The sequence below is a fragment of the Mustela lutreola genome, chromosome 5, assembly GCF_030435805.1.
Source record: "Mustela lutreola isolate mMusLut2 chromosome 5, mMusLut2.pri, whole genome shotgun sequence".
Taxonomy (NCBI): Eukaryota; Metazoa; Chordata; class Mammalia; order Carnivora; family Mustelidae; genus Mustela; species Mustela lutreola.
This window is the reverse complement of record NC_081294.1, coordinates 137,812,933-137,833,874: the sequence shown is the minus strand read 5'-3', so window position 1 is coordinate 137,833,874 and position 20,942 is coordinate 137,812,933. Positions and strand designations below refer to the sequence as shown.

At 43.1% G+C, this 20,942-nt stretch overlaps 1 long non-coding RNA gene and 1 pseudogene across 1 annotated transcript; one reads left to right on the top strand and one right to left on the bottom strand.

Moving 5' to 3' along the window:
- Nucleotides 1-2,550: 2,550 nt before the first annotated feature.
- On the bottom strand, nt 2,551-3,773 carry LOC131832547 (high mobility group protein B1-like; annotated as a pseudogene).
- A 3,402-nt stretch (nt 3,774-7,175) lies between these two features.
- LOC131832548 (uncharacterized) lies at nt 7,176-7,882 on the top strand. Its single transcript, XR_009354093.1, has 2 exons — nt 7,176-7,261; nt 7,623-7,882. It is a non-coding gene; the product is annotated as an uncharacterized LOC131832548 (long non-coding RNA).
- The last annotated feature ends 13,060 nt before the right edge of the window (nt 7,883-20,942 follow it).

Here is a 20,942-nt window from a genome sequence, read left to right as displayed (position 1 = left end):
CTGCTGCTGCTGCTGCTCTCTCTCTCAAATAAATAAATAAAAATCTATGAAGTAAGTATAAACAAATAAAATTTAGCTTCCACTATTAGATGGGAAAGAGGTGTATTTAGGGACTGTGGCTTCTGGGTAGAATGACCATGAGTCACACCATGGTCTAATTGGTTAGTTATGGCTCCATAGCTCAGGGGTTAGAGCACTGGTCTTGTAATTGGCTAGTCATGACCACTGAACTTCTACAGCCTGGGTCTGATTCAGTGTTTGGGTTTCTCACAAAGTGCTGGACACTTGGTGAATTTTTTTTTTTAAGATTTTATTTATTTATTTGACAGAGAGAGAGAGAGTTCACAAGTAGGTAGAGAGGCAGGCAGAGAGAGAGGGGGATGCAGGCTCCCTGTTGAGCAGAGAGCCCAATGTGGGGCTCGATCCCAGGACCCTGAGATCATGACCTAAGCTGAAAGCAGAGGCTTAGCCCACTGAGCCACCCAGGCACCCCCACTTGGTGAATTTTTGACAAACTTGACAAGTTTTGAGGTCTTATTCATGTTCATGGTAACTTGCAGCAGAAGGCACGATTTAAGAAAACCTCTTTACCCTAAGGGTCAAACAGCAGGGAGGAAGGGTTATCAAAGCCCTACGGCAGAAAGACCCATCTAAGGCTTTGGATTGTTGATCATGCAGATTAAGAAAGTAGAGCAGCTCCAGTGCTCACTCACAGCCCAGTCATGGCTTTGCCACTCACTAAGTGATTCTCTCAGCTCAAATTATCTATAAAACAGGGCTTATGATATTTGTATCTAACTCCAGGAGATGTTGCGGGAATTAGCTGAGATAATGTAGACGAAGAATTTTACAGAATACCTACCACAAAGTAGGTGGTCAATGAATGTCAGCTAATAACAGTGGTGATGGTATTTGTACAAGAGTATGAGAGGACTTTTTTTTTTTTTAAAGATTTTATTTATTTATTTGACACAGAGAGAGAGATCACAAGCAGGCAGAGAGGCAGGTAGAGAGAGAAGGTGAAGCAGGCTCCCCGCTGAGCAGAGAGCCCGATGCGGGGCTTGATCCCAGGACCCTGAGATCACGACCTGAGCTGAATGAAGGCAGAGGCTTTACCCACTGAGCCACCCAGGTGCCCCAAGTATGAGAGGACTTTTAAGGTCTCATTTGGTTTTAATCCCTCCTGCTGAGTCTACTGTAAATGTCTGCATGTAGTAGACCCCAAATGTATATGGTGAGTTGAGTGAAATGGAAGGGAGGTGTTAATTAGATTGGCATTCTCTTGACGAGTGTTAGCTGGAACTTGGCTCTTGGGGGCTGAATGTCAAGGAGAGGCACTCACTGAGAACAGAGGTAATTTAGGGCTGAATGCTAGTTACAATATGGTCTGTACCTGTCTTCCACCAGGTGAGATGTGTGCTTCATGAAGCTGGTTACATTTGTTTCCGAACCTGTTTTAGCAGGTTGTAATTGCTCCTGTAATTATAAAATCTAATTAAAATTTACGTGAGCCAATGAAATATGAAGTTGGAAAGAAACTTGTTATTTCAATGGAAACTAAGTTGTATCTGTTGAAAATGTTCAGTAAAGATAAGGTGGTTGAGCAGGTATGGTGGGGACAACTGTGAATACTGTGGGGAGGAGATCCTAGAAACCTAGAAGCGATTTGCATTTAGATTGCTTCATAAATGTGTCCAAGTTTCTCCTACACACAAAAATGCAAAGCGTTCTGGGTGTGATTTAATAAGTAACCCAGTGTTGAGGTCCCAGTTCTATATACTGAAAAAAAAGAAAAAGAAAAAGAAAGGGCAAATAATGGGTGGCTCAGTCAGGTAAGTGTTCAACTCTGAATTTTGGCTCAGGTCATGATCTCAGGGTGGTTCGACGGAGTCCAGGTCAGGCTCTGCTCTGAGCACGGAGCCCACTTGCAATTCTCCCTCTCTCCTTCTCCGTTGCCCTTCCCCACATGCTTTCTCTCTTAAAAAAAAGAAAGAAGAAAAAAAGGCAAATGAGTATTAAAATGTTTGACCCGGAGGTACCTGGCTCAGTTGGTGAAGCATCTGACTTTGGCTCAGGGTATGATCTGAGGTCTTGTGGGGTCTTGGGACTGAGCCCCTCCTTGGGCTCCCTGCTCAGCAGGGAGCCTGCCTGTCCCTCCGCCTCTGCTCCTCCCCACATTCGTGATCACACTCTCTCTCTCAAATAAATAAATAAAATCTTTTTAAAAAAGTTTGACATAAGTGTGCTCTGTGTGTGTGTGTGTGTGATTCCATTTTAACCAATATACTCCATAATACTGGTTCAATGATAGTACTTCCGAAGAATAATGTGTTAAGGAAAAGCATTCTAATTCATTACTGACATGGCTTTGTTAATTTTTATCATAAACAACGACAATATTTTTTTCCCTATAGTTTTATTTACTCATCTATTTCCTATTCCTTCATTCATCTGTATGTTGTTCAACAAAGACACAAACAGGGCAGAGCACTATGGTATGAGTTATGAACAGGTTGATATGTACAAACAAATGACCTGGAACTTTCTTTTTTTTTTTTTTAACAATACTAATTAAAAAAATTGTATTTACTTAGAAGCATTCAGAATGTCAACAAAACAGCTGCAACTTTTTTTTTTTTTTTTTTTTTTTTTGCAATTACAGAGTGGTATTCAGTTAACAGAACAATTATTTTGTAGAAGCTGCATCGGAGACAACTGAAGATGAAAAACTACCATCCCCCTATATAACTCATTTGTGCTGTGCACCAACAAGAACCTGCTTTAAGTTTCCATGCCAATTTACAACCCCCATACTGCACCAGGCAAGGTTAGTGGCTCTTGAAAATACCACCAGGACAGGGCTATCTAAAGACACATTCGGTAGTGTGTTAACTATACAAAAAAAGACACTGTACAGTTTAAAAACAACTCTTACACAGCCTTACATTTCAATTTTTTTCTTTAAAAGGGGTGAGTTGTGTACAGGGGGGTTCAATGCTTTATAGACAAGGGGAAAAAATGGCGCTAGAACCAACTTATTCATCATCATCATCTTCTTCTTCATCTTCATCTTCATCTTCTTCATCTTCCTCCTCCTCCTCCTCTTCCTTCTTTTTTTGCTCTTTTCAGCCTTGACGACTCCCTTTTTGGCCGCATCAGGCTTTCCTTCAGCTCGTTATGCAGCAATGTCCTTTTCATATTTTTCCTTCAGCTTAGCAGCCTTCTTTTCACTGCTTGTCATCTGCAGCAGTGTTACTCCACATTTCTCCCAGTTTCTTTGCAACATCACCGATGGATAGGCCTGGATGTTCTCCTTTGATTTTTGGGCGATCCTCAGAACAAAACAAGAAAAGGCCGAAGGAGGCCTCTTGGGTGCATTGGGATCCCTGAACTTCTTTTTTGGTTTCCCCTTTAGGGAGAATATAAGTTTTCATTTCTCTTTCATAACGGGCCTTGTCAGCCTTTGCCATGTCTTCAAATTTTCCTTTCTCTTTAGCAGACATGGTCTTCCACCTTTCTGAGCCCTTCTTAGAAAACTCTGAGAAGCTGACTGAAGCATCTGGGTGCTGCTTCTTGTGCTCCTCTCGGCAAGTTTGCACAAAGAATGCACATGATGACATTTTGCCTCTCGGCTTCTTAGGATCTCCTTTGCCCGTGGTTAATTATTTTCCTCAGCGAGGCACAGAGTCGCCCAGTGCCCGTCTGGCTCTCACTTGCCCCGGCGCTGTCGCTATGGAGCTCAATGTACTGCAGTGGCTGTCGACCTGGAACTTTCTGATTTAGGTGGGTTTATAGTCTTCTACAGCAGTATTTATTTATTTGTTTGTTTGTTTATTTATTTATAGAGTACACAAGCCCGTGCAAGCTGGAGCAGGGAGGGGCAGAGGGGGAAAATCTCAAAGCAGACTCCACACTGAGCACGGCTTAATGTCACGATCCTGAGATCATGACCCGAGCTGAAACCGGGAGTTGGAGGCTGAACCAGCTGAGCCACCCCGGTGCCCCTAGAGCACCATTTCCCCACCCTGTCCCTTCAGTGGAGTTGCCTTAGAAGTTTTGAAAAACACTCGGACCTGCCTGGGCTCCTTCCCCATAGATTCTGATTCTGTATGTTTAGGGCTGGGTCTGCGCATCAGGCTTTCCAAAAGCTCTCCGGCAGTGTTAATTTTCAGGAGGATGGAGAACCACTGGCTAGAAAGAAAGGTGAGACGGGTGTAAAGGGAATGTGAGAAATAGAAACTTTCAGTAAGTACATGTACTGGTGGGGTCGTTCTTTTGTGGTGGACCTCACAAGGGGACACCGAGGAACCCACTGCCAGGACCACATCATCTGTGCCACCCTCAGAGAGATGGAGGGTGGACATTTGCCCAGGTCCTCTAAAGAAACATGAATGAATTTGGATACAAGCCCAAATTACAACTGGGTCATCTGGGCTAGGGACTTTAAATATTCTCATGACCAAAAGATGTGTGTCTGTGATAAACAATGGCATTTGAAGCTTCACACCTGCTTGAGAGTAGACAATACTGAAGGCAATGGGAGGGTAGACTTTGCTGATTTGTGTTAAAACAACTTTACTTCTCTCCTAACCGCCTTTCTCTGAGTTGTTGTTGTTGTTGTTGTTGTTTTTAATTTGAGACAGAGAGAGAGAGTGAGCACAAGCAGGGAGGAAGGTCAGAGAGAGAGAAAGAGGGAGGGAGAAGCAAACTCTCTGGTGAACAGGGGGCCTGATGAGGGATTCAATCCCAGGACCCCGAGATCATCACTGGAGCCAAAGGCAGACGCTTAGCTGGCTGAGCCACCCAGGAGCCCCTGTAACTGATATGGGAGATATTTTCCATTGGATCTTATAAAAATATGCAGGACAATAATTATGAGATGTACTGAGAATATGCTTCAGAGAAGCATGACTGTTTGCGTGCCGTGCACAGCAGTGGAGGTCAACCTCTCCCTTTTTACCCGCTTCCTCTCCATCTTCCTCTGTAGACCCGGCTGTTTAGCACGCTAGGAACTCTTGCTCTGATGATTTGTTCATTCTTCCGTCCAACCACTTGTTTCACTTTCCTGAGTTGGAGACATCGGTGGTTCCAGAATACAACCTAAAGGCACACTATTTGTCAACAGCTCAGCCCACCGAGCTCTCTGCTGTGTCAGGATTTCCTACATGCTGTTCCCTCTCCTGGACTTTTCCTCATGGGGCTAGCGAGTAAGCACCCCATTTTTCATGAATTTGCACACTGGTGGGGAAAAATATAATAAATAAACCACAGACCTCCAGGCAGGATGGAGGGGCTGGAAATTGACTTCAATCACCATGATTTAATCAATCGTTACTATGGAGTGAAGCCTCCAGAGAAACTCCAAAATGACAGGGTTTGGGGAGCTTCTGGGTTGGTGGACACATGGAGGTTCAGGGAGAATGGTGTACTCGGAGAACATGGAAGCTCCTTGCCCTTTGTTCATACTTAGCCCTGCTTCTCTTGCTTCTGGCTATTCCTGATATCCTTTAATTCCTATATCCTTTAATAATAAGCCCATAACCCAGTGTCCAACAGATTTCTCTGAGTTCTGTGAACTGGCCTACCAAATTAATTGAACCCAAGGAGGGGATCGTTGGAACTTCTGATCTATACCTGCACTTGTCATTGGCATCTCAGAGCACTGAGCCCTTCACTTCTGGGGTCAGCTGCGATCTCCATGTAGACAGCGTCGAGATGGGAGTGAATGATAGGACACCCAGCCGGTGTCTGAGAACTGTCTAGTGTGGGGGAAAACCCACGCATCAGAATTGGTGACCAGAATCATTGGCTGTTAATACAGAGACTATGAAAGCTTTCATTTGTGTGTGTGTGTGTGTGTGTGTTTTAACCTGAGGAGAACAAAATAAAATGTTGCTCACAGTGCCACTTCCCATCATTGCCTCAAAAATGTCCCAAGTTTCTCTTATAAATTTTTTATGTGGGCAAGCTATAAAATTTGAGAAATGAAACCGAGAACCCCTGCAACCGCTTGTTGATTGGTCTCACATGGTGTGTATTGCTGGGTCTCTGTGTGTTGCTAACCTCCATCAGTTATATTTTCCTGAGGGCGGTTCAAGTCATAGTGCTGGTGATGTCACTCCCGCCACCTCTGCTGAGATCGGTGTGGTTCCAGTAAGTGATGCGTATGGTAGCAATTTGCATCATGCTGAGCTATCTGAAACTTCTCCAATGTGCACTTTTTACAGCAACTCAGATCCAAAGTACTGCACCCTCCATAATTATTTTAAACCTCTCTCGCTGAAGTCCGATTAACTGGAGGAAAGGGCGCACTTGCTAATTGAAAATTCCTGAGTGGTGTCGGCACCCCTTCTTTATTTGGAGAGGGGTTTGGTATGTTGGCTAACAAAGAAGAGAAAAATAAAAATAAAGACCGTCGCTGTTCACATCCCACTATATTCCCAAAGGTCCTCCTTCCTGACACCCTGAATATTTATCAGAATTATAAGTCAGTTTGGGGCTCAGGCCTCTCTCTGTCATTCTTGGTCCTGAAAAATTTCCAATGGCTTTTCCAAAATGGCGCCTTACTGAATTTCAGGAGTATGAGTTTGCATGGTTTTCCCTTTGGAGACATGTCCCAGCGTCCGCATTTATAGACGGAAAGGCTTAACAAAGTGCTTATTAACAAACTTCTGAGGAATGGTATAAACTATGTGGCTTGACCAAATATGGATGAAGCCGTGTCTATAACGGTCCATGTGAAATCAGACACACTGCTTCCTCCACTGTGTGGCCACGCTCAGTAGGAGCGTGAGAAACAGTCCATGGTAATCACGTTGGTGAAGGTGACAAAGACTTCAGGGGCGCTGGTCAGGATTCAAATCATTAACTGGAGTTGGATGAAATTTCAGAATGTTGACGACAAAAATTACTGAAATGGAATAAATGGAAGGCTCCCTGGTAATATTTGCCAGAAACAGAATATGCTGCCTTCTAGTTAATGATTTGAGTCCTGCCCAGCACCCCCGAGGTCATCGGCATTATCTTCATCATTGTGATGATCACTGAATTTCTCTCAGACTCACGCAGAGATCGGCGGGGTAGTAGGTGCTTTGGCGCCTTCTATGGCTTGATAGCCTGGCTTATTCGGAGCTTGTTAACGGTGTCATCTGGTTTTTAATTGGTCAGCTGTCAAAAACGTGGAGTACGCTGAATCACCTCCCTGAGCAAAATTGGTGCTTCTGAGCTTGAGACCCGAGTTTACAGTGGGAATAAGACAGAGGTGCGTCCTCCTGGGAAGCAGTGGGGCTAGGACCAGTCAAAAGCCTCCCTCAATCCACTTAGAGTTCTTCTTGTCATCAGGGTGACTCGCTTGTCACTGTCCATATGGCGCCCGAGGCAAAGGGTTAGTGCCGCTGATGGTGACATAGCCTAGAGCAGCGGCTGAACCAATTACATGGGAGTCACATTATATTTGCAGTTTGTTTGGATGCATGGATGGAAAAGGCTGCAGGTCAACATCAGGTTTCTTGGTCAGACTTCACAAATACAGAAATAGAAAATATGAGCACAGCAGTTCTTTAAATATCAGCTACTGGAATCTTCTGTGTATGCACCCTTGAATATGTCCTTCTGTTTCTCAGGTCCTTTCTCTGTGGAACTACTTCGTGGGATTATACTCCGCACGAGCCTTACTTTCCTCTAGATGTACCGGGCTTCCTCGAGCACCATCGGGGCCAGAACAGAGAAGGAAGGAAGGATAAAGGGAATCCAGCAAAGCGATTTAAGGATGATGTTTAAAAAATGAACTCAAATCATGGGTAAAGGTAAAAGTGGGAAGAAAAAAAAAAAAAAAGGAAAGTGTACTGAAAGCAGCAATACGAAGAAAATTTGAAGAACAGAATGATAGCAACAAAGCCCACAGAAGGCCTTAAAATACGTAGAAAGGAAAAGGGAGAGATAGTATGTCAAAAGGCACAGCAGTCTCCCAGATGCCCTAGCCTTTCCCTTTCCAGCTAGAGTCCCAAGAGAACTGAAAACATGTCTATGCAAATGTTCACAGCCGCATGATTCATAATAGCACAAACCTGGAATAACCCAAATAATTATCAGCCAACGAATGGGTAAACAAATTGTGGTATATCCATACAATGGAATATTACTCAATGGTCAGATCCGGGAAGTACTCACATACACAACAACATGGATGAGTCTTGAAAACCGTTACACTCCACGAGAGAAGTTAGCCATACGTTGTGTTTGTTGTATCTGGTATATAATGTATTCATATGAAATGTCCAGAATAGCTAAATCCATCGAGACGGAATATAGGTTGGTCATTTAGAGCTGGGACGGAGCGGTAGTAGGGATTGACTGTTTATGGGTATGGGATTTCTTTTTGGGGTGATGAAAAAGTTCTGAAAGTAGACAGTGGTGATGATTATAGAACCCTGAAAATAATTTAAAAAAACACTGAAATTTATCCTTGAAAATACCGATCTTTATGGTTGGTGAATTATATCTCAATAAAGCTGCTACTTAATAAAACCCCAGTGTATTCTTTCTCCTCAATTTTCCCAGGTCTGCTATAGGGATGGGCCCTGGCAGTGTGTCTAAGCAGAGACCAGGGGGAAGGAAAAGTGGGGGGAAAGGCAGGTGGGGGCTTAGGAGGATGCAACAGAAGAAAGTTCAGTCATGCCTGTTAAACTGCAAGGAACAGAGACTGCGCTTCACAAGTTCCACTGAGAAAGGGACACACAGGAAGACCTCAAAAGAGCAGAGTCTTAGGCACAAAGCCAGCTCTCGCAAGCAGCGCTGCCATCATAATGTCTCAATATGTTTCTACTTCTGTGTTTACGATCCATTTTTTTCCCTCTGATATCGGCCTTTCTTGGCCTTCTCCTCACTCTAGCCTGTACGTGACTTTGACATACAGTGGTTCTTCCCGATGTGAATCTACCCCATGGCATCCTTCGTCCAGTCTCTGCCCTCTGCTTCTGGGGGTATATGATTCAGTCTTGTTTCCAGATTCTTACGTCTGATGAGAAGAAACCCCATCAGTTCACCTCAGGTTTGCAAGCCAAAACCTGGAACATGGGATCACATTATCTAGCCAGTCTATATAGATACTCCTTGGATATATCATGGACTTATCTCAAAAAAAAAAAAAAAATCAGCATTAGTTGGGAATAGAACAGTGGACTTATCTAATTCATAAAGAGCACAGTAGGTTGGAGGGAAGAGAGAGGGGAGGGGGGGCACTCTGCCAAAGGACACTGTGCAAGGACAGTGGAAATCATTCCCAGCACTACAGGGAGAGAAGAGGTCCACGGGAGGCTGGAATGGAAGCCTGTCAGTGTCCCGCCCAAGTGATAACCATTCTTAAGAAATGTAAAAGTTTTGCTCCATCCACCACTCAGAGGAACACAGTTATTAACCATGTTAGTGTATTAGCTTGGACCTAACCTCTGTATTTTTGCCAGAAGAAAACCCTAAAGAAGAAGCATTCCATTTCTTCCCTCATTTTCTGAAGTTTCAAAATCTTCCTATAAACGTTCCAATACTTGAAAGACAACAACTAAAAAGATTTTGGGATGGAATCCAAGTCACTAATATCCAATGTCTGCTAAATTTTTTTTTTCTATTCTGTGTCTTATCTCATGTATAATAGCTGGGATAACTCAATTCTTGCATAGAAAAACGACATACTTTGTAATTCCATGTCTAGGTATATGTATACCCCAAAGAACTGAAAGTAGAGGCTCGAACAGATACTCCTGCACCAATGTTCACAGCAACATTATTCACAAGAGCCAAAAGGAGGAAACAACCCAAATTTCCACCAACAGATGAATGGCTAAACAAGATGGGGTATCTACAGATGAAAGAAGAAATGAAATTCTGATTTATGCGTTAATATGGACAAACTGTGATAATGTTGTGCTAAGTGAAAGGAATACAGATAAGAAAGGACAGTGATCCCACTTATACAAAGACTTGGAAAGACAAATTCACAGACAGAATGCAGAATAGAGACCACCAGGGGTTGGGGGTCCACCACAGATGGAGGGCTTATAAACAATGGAAATTTATTTCTTACCGTTCTCGAGGCTAGAAATCCAAGACCAAGGTGTGAGCATGGTCAAGGGAGGGCATGCTTCTCTTCTAGGGCAGAGATTTCTCCCTGTATCCTCACACGGTGAAAGGGTTAGGATGCTCTCTGGGAACACTTTCATAAGGGCACCAATCCTATTCTTGAGGTCTCCACCCTCATGATCTCAGTATCTCCCAAAGGCCCCACCTCCTAATACCATCATACTGGGGATTAAGATTTCAACATACAAATTTTGAAGGAACACAACATTCAGATCTTAGCACCAGGGTGGTGGGAGCAGGGCATGGGGGATCATTTCATGGAGAGACGGTTTCTGTTTAGGATGGTGGCCAAGTGCTGAAGGTGGACAGTGGTGATGGTCGCAAGAGATCATGAATACGCTAAAACCACTGAATTGTGTGTGTGAAAATAGTAATTTTACGTTACGCCTATTTTACCACACACACACACACAAAAAAAAGAAGAGGAAGAACAACAAAAACTATATACTTTGCAAGAGTGCTTTTTGATGAAAACAATTTCGTTTTTCGCGAAATCATTGGAAAGTTATAATTCTCACTAGATCCTCTTACAGAGAGAGATGCTGGGGTAGAAGTCAGGGACACGGTGCCCCATCCCCACCAGTACTGGCTCTGTTGCCTAGCGAACGTGGTGGGGGGAGCTACACAGAGCCCTTCTTTTATACATACACAATAACCCCCTTCAGTCTGGTCCAAAGATCAGGCCCCGCATGGAATCTTGGTCATTACATTACTGTTAAAACATCAAAACTGCTGTACATAGTAACATCGTTCTTTTAGGGGGGAAAAAATTACTTGTTCCATTTCTTCCTCGGTTTTCGTTTTTACATACCACCATGTTGGGGAGGCTCAGATGAAGTTGTTCAAGATAAACATTTTAAGTTACGAAAACAAGGAGTCCCGCGAATCAGGCAGAAGGTGTGGGTTTCCTGTCTGCTCCCCCATCCCTGACTCCGTGCCATTCCTTTCCTTTGAAAGATGTGGTTTTCTTGTAATAAAAATGAAATGTAACTCTCTTAGATATGGTTTCTGGCTCTCATAAGTAAAGAGGCTCTTTATGGACAAGAAATAGTAGTCGCTGGCCTGCTCGCACGTTGGGAAGCTAGAGAACGTTTTCTGCACAAGGGTTAGCAAATGACCCCCATCAGGGCTGACCCATCTGAGATTTCACACCTGAGCGGCGGCACATGGAACTCCTCCGAGCCCCAGCCCACCAGCCAGGAGCTCATGCTTCCAGGAGCGGTAGAGCCTCAATAACTTTAAACTGGCTGTTCCTTTTTCAGGATGGTAATTTTTATGATCTTCTGGAGCTGTGTTGTTTGTGCTCTTACGGAAGCCTCTACCCTGCAGTGAGCTTTTTGGAACTTTGCACCATGTTCCCTTCCTCTCTCCTTCTTTCTCTGGCGTTCACTCCTCGTGCTCCCCTGTCCCCTCCACCCCGTCCAGAGCCAGATGACCCTTTCCAGCCGTGACAGTTTTAGAGTCACCGTACACCTCTCGCAAAGGAGGGCTGTCATAGTTTTTGGATGAGAAAATCTACTGCCGGCTCCCACCGATGGAGGCCTTGATCGTGCTTAATTGGCAGCCGGAAGGACCTGGTCTCCTGGCGGATTTAGAGGGAGGGCGAGCCCTGTGGGTTTCATTTGGGCAGAGATAAAACAGGTTTTTATTCAGTACTCATGGAGAGAGCGTAATTAACCTTTTAGAAGTTTAAGGATGATCAAATTGTTATTCATTTTGCAAATGAGAAGAGAGAGCTTCCCTTCCTGCGGATTTCAAGGTCACTGGATGATCTCTTTGAGGGAAAAGAGAGCAATACACACACACACACACACACACACACACACACAAGCATGCACGCTCCCCACCCCCAAACCCCCAGGCCGAGAAGGGTCACCATGAAAACACTCAGGAATGAAAAGGAACAAATGTTCTTTTCGTTCAAGCTCCACAGTAGAAGTCGGAGCCGATGTTTGCTGCGCATTCACACGGGCCTCTCGGATTAGAACGGCGCTACCCTTGTCAAAGAAAACAGAATCTGTGACTCCGGCTGGTAACTCCTCTGCTCTGGTGCGGCCTGATGATGTATTTTTAGAGGATGGGGGAAGGGCTCTTTGAGGTCCAGGCGTGTTTTAAAGATGGTGTGCAGAACATCGCTACCACCTGAGAACTCTGTGGTGTGAATAATGAACTCGAGGGCTTCAGGAATTTTTTTTAAAGAAAGGACTGAGCCAAGTCTATGCATGGAAGGAAATGTTTTCACCGGGCATCATGCTTTAAAGATGACGATGCTAGTTAATGTGAATGACCTTACTTTGCAGCTGTGTGCTTTGCCACGTCACAAATAACACTCTATTCACTTTGCTGAGGGAAAGAACACTCTGCAGCTAGGACCTTTCTTTAAAAAACAACAACAACAACAAAACAAACCCTCAAAACTGTGTGATAATTTCAAACATACAGAAAAATTGCAATGAGGTACAAAGAACAAATACCCATACCAAGTCTACCCTTTAAGCAGATACACTAGTATTTAATACTTTTGCCTGGTTTGCTTTAATATTCTCTCCCCCCATATATTGTACAGATAGTTTCCTTTCTCTTTATATATACACACACACACACACACATACACACACACACACACACAGGCAGTTATGTTTCTACTATATCTGTTCTTTATATATTTACTCTGTTGCATAATGAGCACATGGGTTAAAGTCACCCATGATACATATATATGCGTATAATTATTATATGATTGATTTTCCTGAACCACTTGAGAGTAAGATGTAGACAGAGTGTCTCCTTACCTCTAAATATTTCATTGTGTATTTCCTAAGAGGGATATTTACTCAGATAACAATGGCACAATGATCAAAATGAGGAAGTTGAACATTGATACAATACCATTATCTAATCTACACATCTTTATTCAAGTTTTCCTAATGGCCCCAGTGATGCCTTTATGGTAATTCCCCACCCCTTCCCCCCGCCCTTCAGAATCCAGTATTGAGATCTTGCGTGTCACCTAGCTGTTATGACTCTTACTCTCCTGTAATCTGGAATGTGTCCTTAACCTTTCTTTGTCCTTTGTGATATTGTTTTGAAGAGCACAGCTCATTTATTTTGTTGAATATCTCTCAGTTTGGGTTTATCTGATGTTTCATTATAATTAGAATTTGGATATTCATTCAACCCTTTGGATTCATCCTAGATTCATGAATAATTTTTTTTTTTTTTTCCAGGAACACAAGGTGGGTGGTAAGGGGTGTAGTGTACTTTTCACATGATGCCTTCGTCCTGCCGTTGGTGACATGCTAGAATGGGTAAGGCTGTGTTTGCCAGAGTTCTCCATTGTTAAACCGCTCTTTTCTCCTTTATAATTAATTAGGAAATTGTGGGGAGACTCTCTTTTTCTTTGTTGGCTTTGCTCTAAGGAAAACAAGCTGCTGAAGTGCTTCTCAGGTATCCGAAGAGGAGGCTAGATGAGATCTCTTAAATAGTTTAGAAAATACCCTGACTACACATAATTGGATTTTATTTTGTTTCACTCTGTGGTGTCCAGCCCTGCACAGAATCCATCAGGGCTCTTCCCCGTCTATCACCTTCTCTGAAACTCAAACACCTATTTTCCCATGACAAAATAATCAAGAAACCACCCTCCTCCCCACACCACTTTTGTGAGGCAATGGGACAGGTATGCAAAGGAAATATTAAAGCGGGACAGGAATGAGAGCAGGATGGGGAAGCACATACATGAGAAGCGCATATTAAATGTTCCTTTACTGGGTCTTCCCACATAAATTAGACATGCACAAATCCTACTTAGGCCTTTCAACCGATACAGATCCCAAGTCATTTGTGTCTCTCCATCAAAGTTACTCCGACTTCCTTCTATTGTGGTGGAACAGTGGCATCTTCCAGCAGGAAACAGTGAAGCTGACACAAAGTTTATTATCGGTTTCCTCAAATTGTCTTAGTCATTGCTGAGAACATTTTGAAAAGTAAATAGTCTCATGGAGATGCTGGGAGATGACAAAAATAAAGTAAAGGCAGTTTCTACATTTTTGCTAAAGGAGGACACGCCTGGGTGGGTGATTTATGTTGTCTGTAGATCAATCTCAATGTTGAAGAGAAACAACTCCTTTGGGCACTGAGACCTAAGAGAATTTCTCCAGCAGGTCCTCATAAAAAGCACATTAAAAAAAAATTATTTATTTATTTGAGAAAGAGAGAGAGAAAGAGAATGGTGCAGGGAGGGAAGGCAGAGGGGGAGGAGTCGGGTAAGGAGAGGGAGACTCTCCAGCCGAGTCTGTGCTGAGCTCAGATCCAGTCCCTGGCCTTCAGGCCACAACCCTGAGATGATGGCCTGAGTTGAAACCGAGAGTTGGACGGCCAACCCACGGAGCCACGCAGGGGTCCCCAAACACACTTTATAATGAAGTAAAGAATGTTCCTGACAGTATCTTTATGGGAAGGTAGCAAATGAGTTACAGGATTGTTTCTTAGGAGACCCCCCCCCCCACTGCCATGTGGCTGGTTGCCTAGGGACAAAGCACTATGGGTAAAAAGAAATCACAGAGCTAGTAACAGTGCTCTCTGTAGTCTAGTTTATTCCAAGGTTAACTTGCAGAGTATCTAAAGCAGTATTTCCAAATGTCCTTTTTTATCTGCCTCAGCCATGTCCTCGGCTCTGTCAGATGGGAATGATAAAGCTTTCTCGTTGATGCCAGTGAGGGTGGCATGACGTAAAGCATTGGGATCCACAAAAGACAAAGCCAGTAAATGATGCAGGGAGAAATCAACAAATGCAACATACTGGTTATTATTTTTGTCTTCCACGGGGAGGAAAATGGACTGGATGAATAATCGAGGCGCCAAACTGAACATGTGCACGGTAATTTAGCCGGAGAAAATTTTAAGTGGTTTTACCACTCCATGACCTGTGCTGTTGGAAATGATAAACTGGCAAATGTCTGGTTCTATGTCATTTATCTTTCTAGTAAACCAGGAAAGGCAGGATGTAAAATACGTCCTTAGGTGACTTCCCAAGTTTGCTATTTAGGGTGTTTGGCTATAACCCAGCTATGTTTCAGCGAGGGCGCTGGAAAAGCACACTGTTTCAGTGGTTCTCAAACTGTGGGACTGGAACAGCCAGCATCAGCACTATCTGGGAACTTCTTAGCTATGCAAAATCTCAGCCCTATCCTAGATCTACTAAATCAGAAACCGGGGGTGGGCCCCAGGGATTCGTCTTCACAAGCCCTGTACATGATTCTGATGTTGGCGGAAGGTTGAGGATCACTGGTCTTGTGTCATAATTAAATAACAGGGCTAATCATATATTAAGGCCTCTCCCAGAATAGGAGGACCCCCCCTTCAAAAAAAAAATCCCATTTTCATATGGAAGGAGGCTTCTTTTTCCTTCACTGTGGAGAAGTAGGAGGCAAAGCATCCAGTTTATGGTCAGAGTGACATTATTAAGGTGTATTATTAGGTCAAAGCTATGGCGAAGGGGGATCAGACTATATCCACCCCTAATTTATCCCAGTAGTAAGTACTGTGCCTCTTGACTCTGCCTTTAATATTGGCTTAGCCTAAAACTGGTTTCTATTCAGAGTTAAAAGCTGAGGGACAATTAGTGAGACCTATATGATTCTATGAAAATAGCCCAAGTGTGTGTATGTAATATATCTATATATTTTTTAACATTTAAATTCAATTATTTAACATAGAGTATATTATTAGTTTCAGGGGTAGAGTTCAGTGGTTCATCCGCTGTATATAACACCCAGTGCTGGTTACATCACGTGCCCGTCTTAACATCCATCACCCGCTTACCCCACCCCTCCACGCACGTCCCTTCCAGCAACCCTCACTTTGTTTCCTAGAGTTAAGAGACTTTTACGGTTTGTCTCCCTTCTGATTTCATCTTATTTTAGTTTTTCTTCCCTTCTCCTCTGGTCCTCTGTTTTGTTTCTTCAATTCCACACATGAGTGGAATATCGTCATTGTCTTTCTCTGACTGACTGACTTTGCTTACCATAACACCCTCTAGGTTCATCCACATCCTTGCAAATGGCAAGATTTATTTTTATTTTTTTATTTTTAATTAGCCTTGGTCTATATTAAAACAGCAGGACTCAACCTTCCCTGGTTTGCTGCACAAGGCCAGACACGCTGAGATGTAGTGTGTGCGCTTATAGGAAATAAGGGAAATTAGGGTATGATCTGTACGGACTTCTGGTGTTCGAGCTGTAACTGGGATCCTTTCTCTTCCAATCCGCAAGACAGAGTGAAGCACGGTCACGAGCGCATTTATATTATAGGGTAACTCCTGAATGTCATCTTTTTTTTTTTTTTTTTAAGATTTTATTTATTTATTTCACAGACAGAGATCACAAGTAGGCAGAGAGGCAGGCAGAGAGAGAGGAGGAAGCAGGCTCCTTTGCTGAACAGAGAGCCCGATGCGGGGCTCAATCCCAGGACTCTGGAATCATGACCTGAGCCGAAGGCAGAGGCTTTAACCCACTGAGCCACCCAGGCACCCCTCCTGAATGTCATCTCATTCACATTTTTATTAATTGATTCCTTTGCAACCTCTGGTTCTTAATGAAGAGTAGCTAATTTCTAGTGGCACCCACATAACCAATCCCACTTTTTAGAACTCCACTAGTGCATTTAGGTAAACAGAAGATCTGAGCAGATCTTATTCCAGGTAATTTATTTTTTTTTAATTTCTTTTCTTTTTTTAAAAAATTTCCAAGATGCTCAGTCTTGCCCTATATCCTCAGGCTGTTAAGTACTGTGCATAATTCCGAGTTCCACACAGAGTTAAGGAAGGAAAATGAACACTTTTCCCCTTGTGCAGTGACTATGAGAATGCAAACCACAAAGAAGAAGAAAAGAAAGAAAAAGTGGGGGTTGGGAGTGGGTAAGGAAGGGTAGTATTTTCACATTTCATAATGACCAAATCATTCAATCAACACGAGGAAGCCGGCTTCACCACTGCCCTGAGAACCCACATACCCCCTCAGTCAGACAGCCAGGTCACGAATAAAAACACGGGTGGTAGTGACCACGTATACGTGGGGGCCTCATTGGGTGCAGGCTTTAGAGACAGATCTTTAATCATAATCTCAGGCAACATGGGAGAAAAGTGGGGAACTCTCTAAATCTAATTGCCTTTCAGTTTAGGCTAAACGTTCAATAGTAAATTTCAGAAAAAAACAGATTACTTTTAGTTCTAAATTTGGCTCATTTAGTTAAATGTCATATCTATTTCAAAAAAGAAGAATGAATGGGTTGGTATCTTCAAACTTGCAGTAGGCTTTTAGGTTTTCCATTTTTAAAAACTTATTTAGTTTTTACAATATGAAAATTATAGAGAGAGTGACATTTAAACCTTTGCTTTTCATAGCATTTCACACTTGCACCATTTTAAAAGACAGCTATTAACATTTACAAAAATCTTTCAGAAACCAAATGTTCTAACATGCAGAATTCCAATTATACTGTGTAAGAGGGTTATCAACCATTCTTCTACAAGAATACTTTGAAGTGTCTGGTATTAAACCAAGAGCTAAAATGTCAGTTGCACATAGACAATAAATTAGGGTTTATAAAATCTTGTAAGATTTATTTAATATTACAATTTTGACCTTTAGGCTGTCCTCACCATAGCTTACTTAACTTTCTCTCTCTCTCCCTCTCTCCCTCTCTGCCTCTTATCCCTGGAATCTTGCTTGAATGTTAAACAAAGGTTGTGTTGCAAGTTATGTGAAGTTATGTGACTCATTCAAGCTCTGGGTGAATGCTTCCCACGCCTCCCCAGCTCCTCCTGTTTGGGGTATTGGAATCCTGAGAGGCAATGCCCATTTCTCCACACAGCATACTAGTGGGGTTACCGCTGGAATGCTAACCCAGTTAGCAGAATGCTAACAGCGGAATGCTAACAGTGGACAGCCTGTTCCAGGAGCAGAAAGTCTGTCTGCCTCTAACAGGACTGACAATTGAAGACAAACCTGAGGACAGAAGGACTTCTCCCAGACTTCTCAACTATTCAGCCAGAGAGATAAAAGACGGTGGTATTTGCGGTACTGTGCTTACAATTTTGGGGTGAGGTATACTGGAATTTGCCAAAAAAGGGATCAGAAGAAATTTCGACCATTCCCATTGAGCTGAGGAAGAGTTAGGAAATTTCCTGTCAAGGATGGGCTCCGGCCCATGGGCCATCCCTTTCACACTCATGGGAGGCTCCTGCCAACAAATCATTCTCATTATTGGGCACTATTCCCAGAAACGTGGCCAATGTGGAAGGGAGAGAGGAAACACTAGAACAGAGACGTGACTAGGCCGCCATCTTGTTCTTCCCTCACAATTGGCAGAGCTGAGAACGCTCCTTTCCCCCTGCATGTCAGAAAGGAGCTCGAGTCCCAGCTTTTAGGAATGCTTTTTTTTTTTTTTCAACCACTAAATGGGTCTCAAGAATATCAGCAAACACTCTGGAAGCATTTCTTCGGACCCAGACTTCATCCTAAGCACTTTACATATTCACGCCTCATAAGGACTCTAAGATTTACTGATGAGTAACCGAGACACAGGAGGTTGAAGCAATTTGCTCAGGGTCAAACAGCGCGGGGACGGTGGAGTCATAATTTGCACACGGGCAGTCTGCCTTAAGCCTTGCTTTATGGATGGCGAGGTTCTTTTGGAGAAACACCCCCTATTCAAGGTGGGTTGAAAAAAAACGACACCAGCCTATTAATGCTCTTACTTTTTTTTTCCCCCCACAATCTGCGAAGTTACAAATGACCCGAGGTAAGGTCACATACTTGAGCTTTTATAGAATTCATTTTGTCACCTGCTTTTGAAAGCAGCTTTGTGCTGAAGCCAAGAGAAACAAGCAAAATCTAAGAGTGAGGAATTGCTTAAGTAAGTGGTTCTCGCCAGCCCTCTGCCAAGTCAGAAGCCTGGGAGCAACTTGCCGCTGATGCGTTAATGACACTACCCGTTTGTGGCAGATATGACTTTTTTCTATATTTTTGTTAAACAACATATTGTGACATATTGTGTGAGCACATTTCTGAATGTTAGCTTCTGAGATCTATCTCTGTAAAAAAAAAAAAAAATCAGTATTCATGAACCCGGAGAAGGGTATCTTGCACTGCTAGCCTACATTTTATGATTGTAGGACAAATCAAATTCCATTTCCGTGAAAGTGATTCAAAGACTTCTCACTTTCAGCTGATGGCCCACTTATTTTAAGCAATATTGCATATAGCAAAATTCTAATGTAACCATGGAACTGGGTCATTTCCTTGGAGTCCACTGAAAGGAATTTGGCGTGCAGCCATAAGGTTGGCACTATAAACACAATCCCCTACGTCCCTTCATACTGATTGCAATCTACTTAGGATCCTATTAGCTATGAGCGACTTTAATCCCTTCCACCCTTCTCCTGGATCATCTGTGCACTTGGGACACTGGGCGACAAACACTTTACGTATGAATGAGCTAACTTTGTGTGAAATAATTATTTGCCTGTTTCCATTCTTAAAAAACAAATTCCCTGGGGTGTGCCTGGCTGGCTCCGTCGCCATGGCATGGGATTCTTGATCTCAGGGTCATGAGTTCAAGACCCATGCTGGGCATCAAGCTTACTTAATAAAAACAACCACAGGGGCGCCTGGGTGGTTCAATGGGTTAAGCCTCTGCCTTCAGCTCAGGTCATGATCTCAGGGTCCTGGGATCGAGTCCCGCATTGGGCTCCCTGCTCAGTGGGGAATCTGCTTCCCTCCTCTGCTCCTCCCCTCCCCCACTTGTGCACACTCTCTCTCTCTTTCTCTCGCAAATAGACAAATAAAGTTTAAAACAACAATGAAAACCAAATATCTATTTTTTTTCTATAACCGCTGATAAAACAGAAGTAATGGCTGTCCTTTCTGTCACCTAACATGATGTTTTTTCTGCAATAAGCGAAAGTGCTATTTTCAGGAATAGGCCAAAAATAACGGGAAAAGAAAAGTGAGCTCACAGTGGGAACTCTTAGGGTCCTAATGGAAGGCAGAGATTGCACAAGGCCTTTGTTATTTTATTTGGACTTAACTTTCTAAACACTGGCCTTTGTGCTTGGCAAGTGGCCCTCTTTCAGGTGACTTCTATGATTCATTAGACATTTACCTCCAGTGCCAAACACAAATGCAGGATGACAGGAATAACCGTTGTTTATCTACACGTGGAGTTCATTTCACGAAGCCTTTTACAAAGAAATGAAGGCTGTTAACATTTTTTTTTTTTTACGAAAAGATTTAAATCTGAGTCTCAGGTCTAAAGACGAACACAAGTTAGAGATTTGATTTGTTTCACTAATGACGAAACCGGTGAGCTGTTCAACAAGTTCAAGTTCAAGGTTTTTTTTTTTTTTTTTTTTTTTGACGGTTCCATTTATAGATGAGAAACATGCAAAGGGCGGCCAAACTGGCCTCCTCATGGCAAGGAAGGAAGAAAGCCGGCAGAACCTCCACTAGGCAGGATTTATGTGTCTGTGGACAAGAATCACTGTGCATCATGATCGCCGTCTACCAAGTGCAGAGTTGCATGTAGCTTGAAGACAAAGACCAGAATCAGAGAATCAGGAAAAAGGGGATTGAAGCAACGTACTTCGCATGGAAGCCCCATTCTCCCTTCACTTAGCCTTCTGTCCCTTCTGGAAAACCAGAAAGGGAATCAGAAATGGACCTCTCTGCCTGCAGACCATCTGAGTAGTTCCAAATCTCTAGTTCAGTCCCTCATTACCGCATCACTTCTCACCTGCAGCAGTGCAA